The sequence below is a fragment of the Peromyscus eremicus genome, chromosome 5 (genome assembly GCF_949786415.1).
Source record: "Peromyscus eremicus chromosome 5, PerEre_H2_v1, whole genome shotgun sequence".
Classification (NCBI taxonomy): domain Eukaryota; kingdom Metazoa; phylum Chordata; class Mammalia; order Rodentia; family Cricetidae; genus Peromyscus; species Peromyscus eremicus.
In genome coordinates, this window is record NC_081420.1 from 40,623,155 (window position 1) to 40,631,225 (window position 8,071).

General features: G+C 43.8%; 1 long non-coding RNA gene across 1 annotated transcript; it reads left to right on the forward strand.

Annotated features, from left to right (window-relative positions):
- Positions 1-6,451: 6,451 nt before the first annotated feature.
- LOC131910453 (uncharacterized) lies at positions 6,452-7,514 on the forward strand. Its single transcript, XR_009379132.1, has 3 exons — positions 6,452-6,555; positions 7,046-7,148; positions 7,398-7,514. It is a non-coding gene; the product is annotated as an uncharacterized LOC131910453 (long non-coding RNA).
- Positions 7,515-8,071: the final 557 nt, after the last annotated feature.

Below are 8,071 nucleotides of genomic sequence, written 5' to 3' on the forward strand. Positions count from 1 at the left end.
AATTACCCAGGTGAGTACTTACCCTTTATGCTCACTCTCAGTAACTCCCCCTGGACACTGCAGATCAGCATTTGGTTGGTTGGATCGTTCATTTGTTTGTTTGTTTTGTTTTTAATCATGGTGGAAATTTCAGGCTTGTCAATTGAAGTCAGTACTGTGAAAGTGTTTATAACATATATTTCAAATGGAGCTGCTTCTATAAAGGTCTTAGGATGCCTGCTTTCTTGCAAACTTTTGTTAGTCTATCGCAGTGGTTCTCAACCTTCCTAATGCTGTGACCCTTTAATACAGTTCCTCATGTTGTGAACCCCCAACCATAAAATTATTTCGTTGATACTTAACTGTAATTTTGCTACTGTTATGAATTGTAATGTAAATATCTGATATGCAAGATATCTGACATGTAATTCCCCAAGGGGGCTGTGACCCACAGGTTGAGAACCATAAGTCTATCACTTCTTAGGATAAAAATACTCTCATTACTATATCTAGTTATATTTTTCAATTGATTTCTGACATCAGCAGGCTTCCATAGTTAGAGCAGCAATGTTGAGATTCTGAAGTTTGGATATAGCAAACGTTTCTAGTTTGATTTCATGATGATTTTGCTTATGTGATATATTCTCTCTCACCAAATGCATTTTTTTAAAACTAGGAATCGAGTTATTATCTAACTCCCTCAGAGACTTATCTAGATCTGTGTTTATGAGTTTCCACGGTTTGGTACACCAAGGTTTTCAGAAACCTACAGACACATGATTGACAAATCCTAATGTACGTGGTTTGTGTTTCAATAATAAATAATATTTAAACATAATAATGGTTAGTTTTATTTTAATTAATTTATTAAATTTGATAATATTTAAAAATAATAAATGATAAATAATAATAAACCACATTTTTATAGTGTGAGTTCTTAAATGTAAAAATACATGGCATAGTTTCTAAACTCTCTGAACATGTATTTTTCCTGCAGAAAACCAATACAATGTATGTGTGTGTTGGAGGGGGCATATCTTTAAGGAATTGGGTTGTGTGATTATGGACCTGCTTTCTGTAATCTGGAGGGAGACCAAAGGTGTAGGTTTCAGTTCAAAAGCCCCATGGCTCCAGACTCAAGAACAACAATGTCCAGTTAGCATCCAAGGTCTAAGACAGCCAGTGTCAGGCTCAAGACATTGGCAAGAATGGTATCACTTTTCTAGGGAGAGTCAGCTTTTTGTTCTCCCAGGCCCTTAACTGATTGGATGAGAGCCCGGGTGGGGATCGGGCAGTGTATTTACTGAATTATCCATTTAAATGTTAATCTCCAAAACCACCTTCACAAGCACACTCAGAATGATGTCTGACCAAAATCTGTGGCCCAGAGGACACATGAAATTAACCCTCCTGATGCTGCAGGTGAGTATTAGAGCATTCGAATTTTGCATCACAGTGCCACATGTTTGGTATGTATTTCGTATCCCAGACTGACCTCAACTTCTCTTTGAGCCAAGGATGGTCTTAAACTCCGGCTCCTCTTGCCTCCACTTCCCAGGTGCTGGGATCACAGGTGTGTATTAGCACAGCTGGCTGGCTCTCCACTCTTCTCTCTGTAACTCTTTCTGTTGATAGTGGAGCTGAGCAAGGTTGGCTGTAGTCTCTCTAGATCAGAACAGAAGAGGAGCAGTTGGAGGCCGAGATAAATGACTGTTCTACAAGCACCCAAAGTAGACTCAGATTCTAGAAGAGTTCCTGTTTAACTCACAAAATTGACTGCTTCTATTTTTCTTTTGATATAAAATACCCAGGCACTTAATGCTTAAGACTAAAGTGTTTCTATCCTGTTTTCAGAAATGAAAGTTCTCTATTTCCAAACAAATTGTATCTTTAAAACCATCCTGTGACCTGACTGTGTTGGGACAGGTTAAAAGGAATCAAAGATGGACGAGAGCGTGAGAAGTAAATTTTCTTCCCTCTAACCGATTCATTTATGTTTTCATTTTCTTGTCCACCTAACGGAGAACTGACTACATGTATCATAGCTGCCTGGCAACCAGCATTGCCTGATGTGCCACACAGACTGGCATTTCACACAAGATGGCTTAAGCCCTGTAGTAACCTACCAGGAACAGAAGTTGATATTCTGAGCAACAGGCCACTTCCCATTTGGCTTCTTTCCCACCAGGAGGCTTTCATGAGATAGATGCTTTCCCATATTGAGGACTGAGGCTCTGTACCTCATTAAAGGTGTAATTCCAAAGTTAGGAAAACTACTTATGTGGAGCGTGACAAGAGCTTCTTGGCTACAGAATGGCACGCACCATTATATAATGTATAATGTCTTTTGGTGCCACCCTGCATGTGATGGTTGGCCTTGGATGCTGACTGTACTAAGAGATGCCTCTAACACCAAGGCTAAAGTCACTGCCGCCACCACTGCCATGTCCTCCTGGGAATGAGTACATACACATACACAAAATAAAATAAAAATTCAAAGAGAGAGATGCCTGTACTTGTGAAAAGTGTTTCTATCTGTGTATCTATGAGGGTGTTTCCAGATCTGAATAATTACATTACTTTCATTGCTGTGATAAAATACCATGACCAAAGGCAACTTAAGGAAGAGAGTTTTATTTTTTCCTTTCATTGAAAATAGTTTTTTTTTTCATACAATATATTCTGATTATGGTCTCCCCTCCCCTATTCCTTCCAGTTCTTCCCCACCTTCCCTCCCATCCGGACCACTCCCTTTCTGTCTCCTTAAAAAACAAGCATCTAGCCAGTGGTGGTGGTGGCACATGCCTTTAATCCCAGCACTCTGGAGGCAGAAGCAGGCAGATCTCTGTGAGTTCAAGGCCAGCATGGTCTACAGAGTGAGTTCCAGGACAGCTAGGGTTACACAGAGAAACCCTATCTCAAAAAAACAAAACAGCCGGGTGGTGGTGGCGGCGCACGCCTTCAATCCCAGCACTCGGGAGGCAGAGCCAGGCGGATCTCTGTGAGTTCGAGGCCAGCCTGGGCTACCAAGTGAGTCCCAGGAAAGGCGCAAAGCTACACAGAGAAACCCTGTCTCGAAAAACCAAAACCAAAACAAAAAAACAAACAAACAAAAAAAAACAATAAAATAAGATAAATAAAAAACCAAACAAATTGGAATATGACCAAACAAGAAAAAGAGCCGGGGGCTGGAGAGATGGCTCAGCGGTTAAGAGCACTGACTGCTCTTCCAGAGGACCTGAGTTCAATTCCCAGCAACCACATGGCAGCTCACAGCTGTCTGACTCCAGTTCCAGTCCCATAAGCAAAACACCAATGCACACAAAATAAAAATATATTTAAAAAGAAGAAGAAAAGGCCTAAGAAACACATATAGATGCAGAGGCACACGTGCTCACACTCAGGAATCCCATAAAAACCCAGAATTGGAAGCACATAACATATATGAAAAAGGCCTACAAGGTAAGAAAAACAAAACAAAACAATACCCTCCCTGACTTAACATTATGTGACAAAGAACCTCAAAAGATGCTGTTGACTCAGTTTTGTGTCGGCCATCTACTGCTGGACATGGGGGCTGCCCTTAGGAGTGGTTTGTTTCCCTAGTGAAACCCTCTTGGAGAAAACGAATTTTTCATTTGCAAATGGCCATCAGTCGGAGCTAGCTTCTGGGTTATGGATAGGAGCATGTGTCCACTTCTCCTTTCAGCTCTAGGAACCCATGTGGTGCAGACCGGTGCAGCCCCTGTGTGGGCTGCCATAGTCTCTGTGAGGTCATATGTACACTAGCCCTGTGGTGTCTAGAAGGCTTTGTTTTCTTGGTGTCCTCCATCCCCTCTGGCTCTTACACTGCTTCCTTGTCCATGGGATTCCCTGAATTGAAGCTTCCAAATAACGGGAGACAGAGCCCCAAATGGACATCTCCTGTCACCAAATGGAGCTTCCACTACCAGGAATGGGTTACATCTAATTGAGTTGTTGGCCAAAGGGGCCCCATAAGAACCCCCAAACAACCCATGGAGACATCCCATTTAGGGCTGAGTGTTCTCTCTCTGTATATTGTTTGGCTCTGGCTCTCTGTATTTGTTCCCACCTGCTGCAGGAGGGAACTTCTCCAATGATGATGAGCAAGCACACCTCTATGAGTACAGCAGACTGTCATTAGGAGTCATTTTATTGCTATGTTCTTTTAGTAGAACGGTAGCATTTAGTTATACCCTCAGTCCCTGGGCTATCTAGTTTTGGGTTCTTGGTCACCCAAGAAGCACTGGTATGGGTTCCATCTCACAAAGGGGGCCTTAAAGCGGATTATTGATTGGTCACTCCCTCAAGCTTTGTGCCACCCCTGCACCGGTGTATTCTGCAGGCAGGTCACCACTGTATATCAAAGGGTTTGTAGCTGGGTTGATATTTACCTTTGTCCCTTGGTAGGGTGCAGAGTACTTTCCAGTACCATGAATACTAGTCCATATGGGTGAAGGCTCTAGGTAGGCACCAGCTCGACTTCTCCATGTTCAATGAGTCTTGTAGGTGTCGTCCAGCAATAAGGCCTTACTGTAAGTTCGTGGAGAATAATCAATAGCCTTGGAAATAGCCTGGGTTGTTTGGGGGTTCTTATGGGGCCCCTTTGGCCAACAACTCAATTAGATGTAACCCATTCCTGGTAGTAGAAGCTCCATTTGGTGACAGATGTCCAGTTGGGGCTCTGTCTCCCGTTATTTGGAAGCTTCAATTGTATTAGGTTTCCATGGGACCCTTCAAATGGTCCTTAGCTGTCCTGCCTTATATTCCCTCCCTGGACCCCTTCTCTTTTCCCTTCCCCTGTTTGGTCCTCCCTTTCCAGTCCCCCCCAACCTTGTCTATCCATATCTATTCTATTTCCTCTTCCTAGGGAGATCTACCCGCAGCTTCTCACTCTCTACCTAACCTCTATGGTTATGTGGATTGAAGTTTGCTTAACAATGACTTAACAGCTAATATCCACAGATCAGTGGCGACATACCATATTTATCTTTCGGGGTCTGAATTACCTCACTCAGGATTATTTTCTAGTTCCTTCCAATGAGAATTTCATTTCATTTTTTAATGGCTGAGTAATATTCCTTTGCATAAATGAAAGAGAGTTTACATGGCTTACAGTTCCAAAGGGAAAGTCCATAATGTTGGGAAAGGCATAAGAGCAGTCAGCTGGACCAGGAAGCTGAGAGATCACGTCTTCAAACACATGAATGAAGCAGAGTGAACTCTAAGTGAGGCAGTGTAGTGCAATCCTAGTTGGTCTTAATAATAAAAACCTGTAGTCAGATATCAAGGTAAGCCAGGCGTTGGTGGTGCACGCCTTTAATCTCAGCACTCGGGAGGCAGAGCCAGGCGGATCTTTGTGAGTTCAAGGCCAGCCTGGGCTACAGAGCGAGATCCAGGAAAGGCACTAAAGCTACAGAGAAACCCTGTCTTGAAAACCAAAAAAAAAAAAAAAAAAAAAAAAAACAAGCTAAAAGCTGAAAGATCAGAGAAGCAAAGGAGCAGCCACAGTCACCTCTTACCTCCGACTCCTCAGACGGAAAAGGGGTCGAGCTCATGACTCCATCCGGCCTTATCACTTCCTCTCTCCGCCCCGCCATATCACTTCCTGTCTCCTGTCTGTACAGACCTCCAGACCTCAATGGTAAACTAGTGGCTAGCTCCATCCTCTGATCCTCAGGCAAGCTTTGTTAGAACACAAACAAAATATCTCAACAGGGCAGGGCTACCCACTCTCAAAATCCAGCTCCAGTGATGTATTTCCCCCAGCAAAACTCCCCCTCCTAGAGGTCCCACAACCTTCCCAGCGGTTCATTGCGGTCGTTTGAATAAGATGTCCCCCTTGGTCGTACAGTTAATCCTTGTTGCTCAGTTGGTAGCTGAGGAGGCTTGGGATATATGGCTTTGCTGAAAGAAGTCTGTCACTGTATGTTGTGGGGGTGGGGGTAGAGTTCAAAGACTTGGGCCATTTTGTTCACTTGTTTCTGTGGAGGGGCCCCCAAACAGCTTGACCACACAGCCACCATGACAGGCTTAGGGGCCCAGACACAGCTTCTATGACAGGCTTACTGGCAGGCAACACCCAGATCCAGGAAAAGCCTTAAGCTGATACCACCTAGGGATCCACCCAGGGGTGAGGAAGTAACTGACATCCCAAACATTCCAACCATTAGATAAGTCCCTGAGTCTAGCACACACCTGTTTTTGTTTTACAGATACCCCTAGACAATTGTCAGCCAATCAGGGTCCTGGACCCTGGGAATCCCCTCACCCCAACCTCTGCTATGATTAAAACTCTGCCCCACCTGAGCTCCGTGCTCTCTGCTCTTCACCCCTGTGTCTGACAGACGGACCAAGCTCAGAGCTTGAAGAGAATAAAGGCTCTTTGCTTTTACATGTGGGATTCGGTCTCCGCAGTGGTCTTTTGCCCACCCCCACCCCCACCGCGCGCACGCGATCTGGGCATAACAGTTTCCTGCTTGTGGTTCCTGGTAGGACCTCTCAGCTGTTCTCCACCATGCCTGGTGCTCGCCACCATCGTTCTCCACCACGATGGTAATAGACTCTTATCCCTCTGATCTGTAAATCCAAAACAAGTGCTCCCTTCTAGAAGTTGCCTTGGTCATGGTGTTTTAGAACATCAATAGGAAAAATAACTAAGACAGCCACCAGCTGGGGACCAAGTGGTCAAATACCTGAGCCTCTGGGTGACATTTCTCTTTCAAATGGCTACGGTGACTTTATCTGTCATTGACATCAAGCTCCAACTCTTCATTCCTTCAGTGTAGCTTCAATGCCACTGACTCTTAAGTGGATTCCTGGTTGGATTGAAACTAGTGAGGCACCCAGCCTCCCAGACTGGGAGCTGGTTCTCTGCCCCTCCAGTGTATAAATCATTTATTAATTATCCGGCCCCCTACTGTGTAAGCCAGTCTTTATAATTCTCTCTCTCCCTCCTTCCCTCCTCCCTCTAGAGAACTTCATGTACTGTAAGGGGACACAAGGAGATTTCAGTTTTCACTCTAGGTTAACTTTCAACCCACAGGTCTGTTTCCTTTATAACTTACTATCAACTTTTCAATCACAAATTTGATGCCAAACAAGAGACAGTAGTTGGGAAAAAAAGAGGTGCAGACATACAGGTAAAGGTATGTGACAGTTCCCTGGGATATATGTATAGTATATATATATATATACGTATAGTAGTACACAGTCTTGGCTAACTGGTGGGGAAGGGGGAGAAGTGTTTTCCTTCGGTTGTGCCTATATTTCACTGGTAGGTTCCAGGATATGAAGAGACTTGATCCAACAGTATATTTTTCTGTTTGGAGGTTAACTCACTGAAGGTAGAATGACTTCAGTTGTCTGATATCTTAGTTTGTTTTCTTTTGAGACAGGGTCTGCGGTATAGATCAAGCTGCCTTTGAACTTGTAATCCACCAGTCTCAGCCTTCCAAGTGTTGTGATGACAAGCATACACATCTGGCTTCCTATTTAAATTGAACGTTAGTGCACATCTGTGCTTGTTGATATGGATGTGATTCTGTGACCCTGGATCTCTTACTGTCCACCGACCCAATCCCAGGCACTTTAAAGGGCTCTGTGATGCTCTGGGCAACTCTACAGGGACACCAGCTCCACATGACTCTTGACCTGCGCTGCCTACATTGCCGCCAAGGACACATCTTCTCCCGATAGTTGCTGTTTGACCCTGTGATTGCACAAATCTCTCTCTCTCTCTTTCTTCCTCCCTTTCTCTTTTCCTTTCTTCTTTCTTTCTTTCCTTCTACTATGAACTTAGCTGATAAGTGGTTGGGGAAAAACTTGCAAAGAGGAAAAAGTTAAAGCAATCTGTGAAGGTGCATGGAGGGGAAATGTGTATGAATGATCCAGAAAACGATGATTGGTTGGGCACACACTCCAGCCATGAAGTATGTTTATAGCTTTTGTTCATGCCTAAATGAATTGTTAACAGTTATTTGGTGAGTTCTTTTATAGTCTAGATACAAGCATTCAGTCAGAGACAGGTTCAAAAATATTTGTCATTTCAACCTCTGTGCTGCCTGGCATT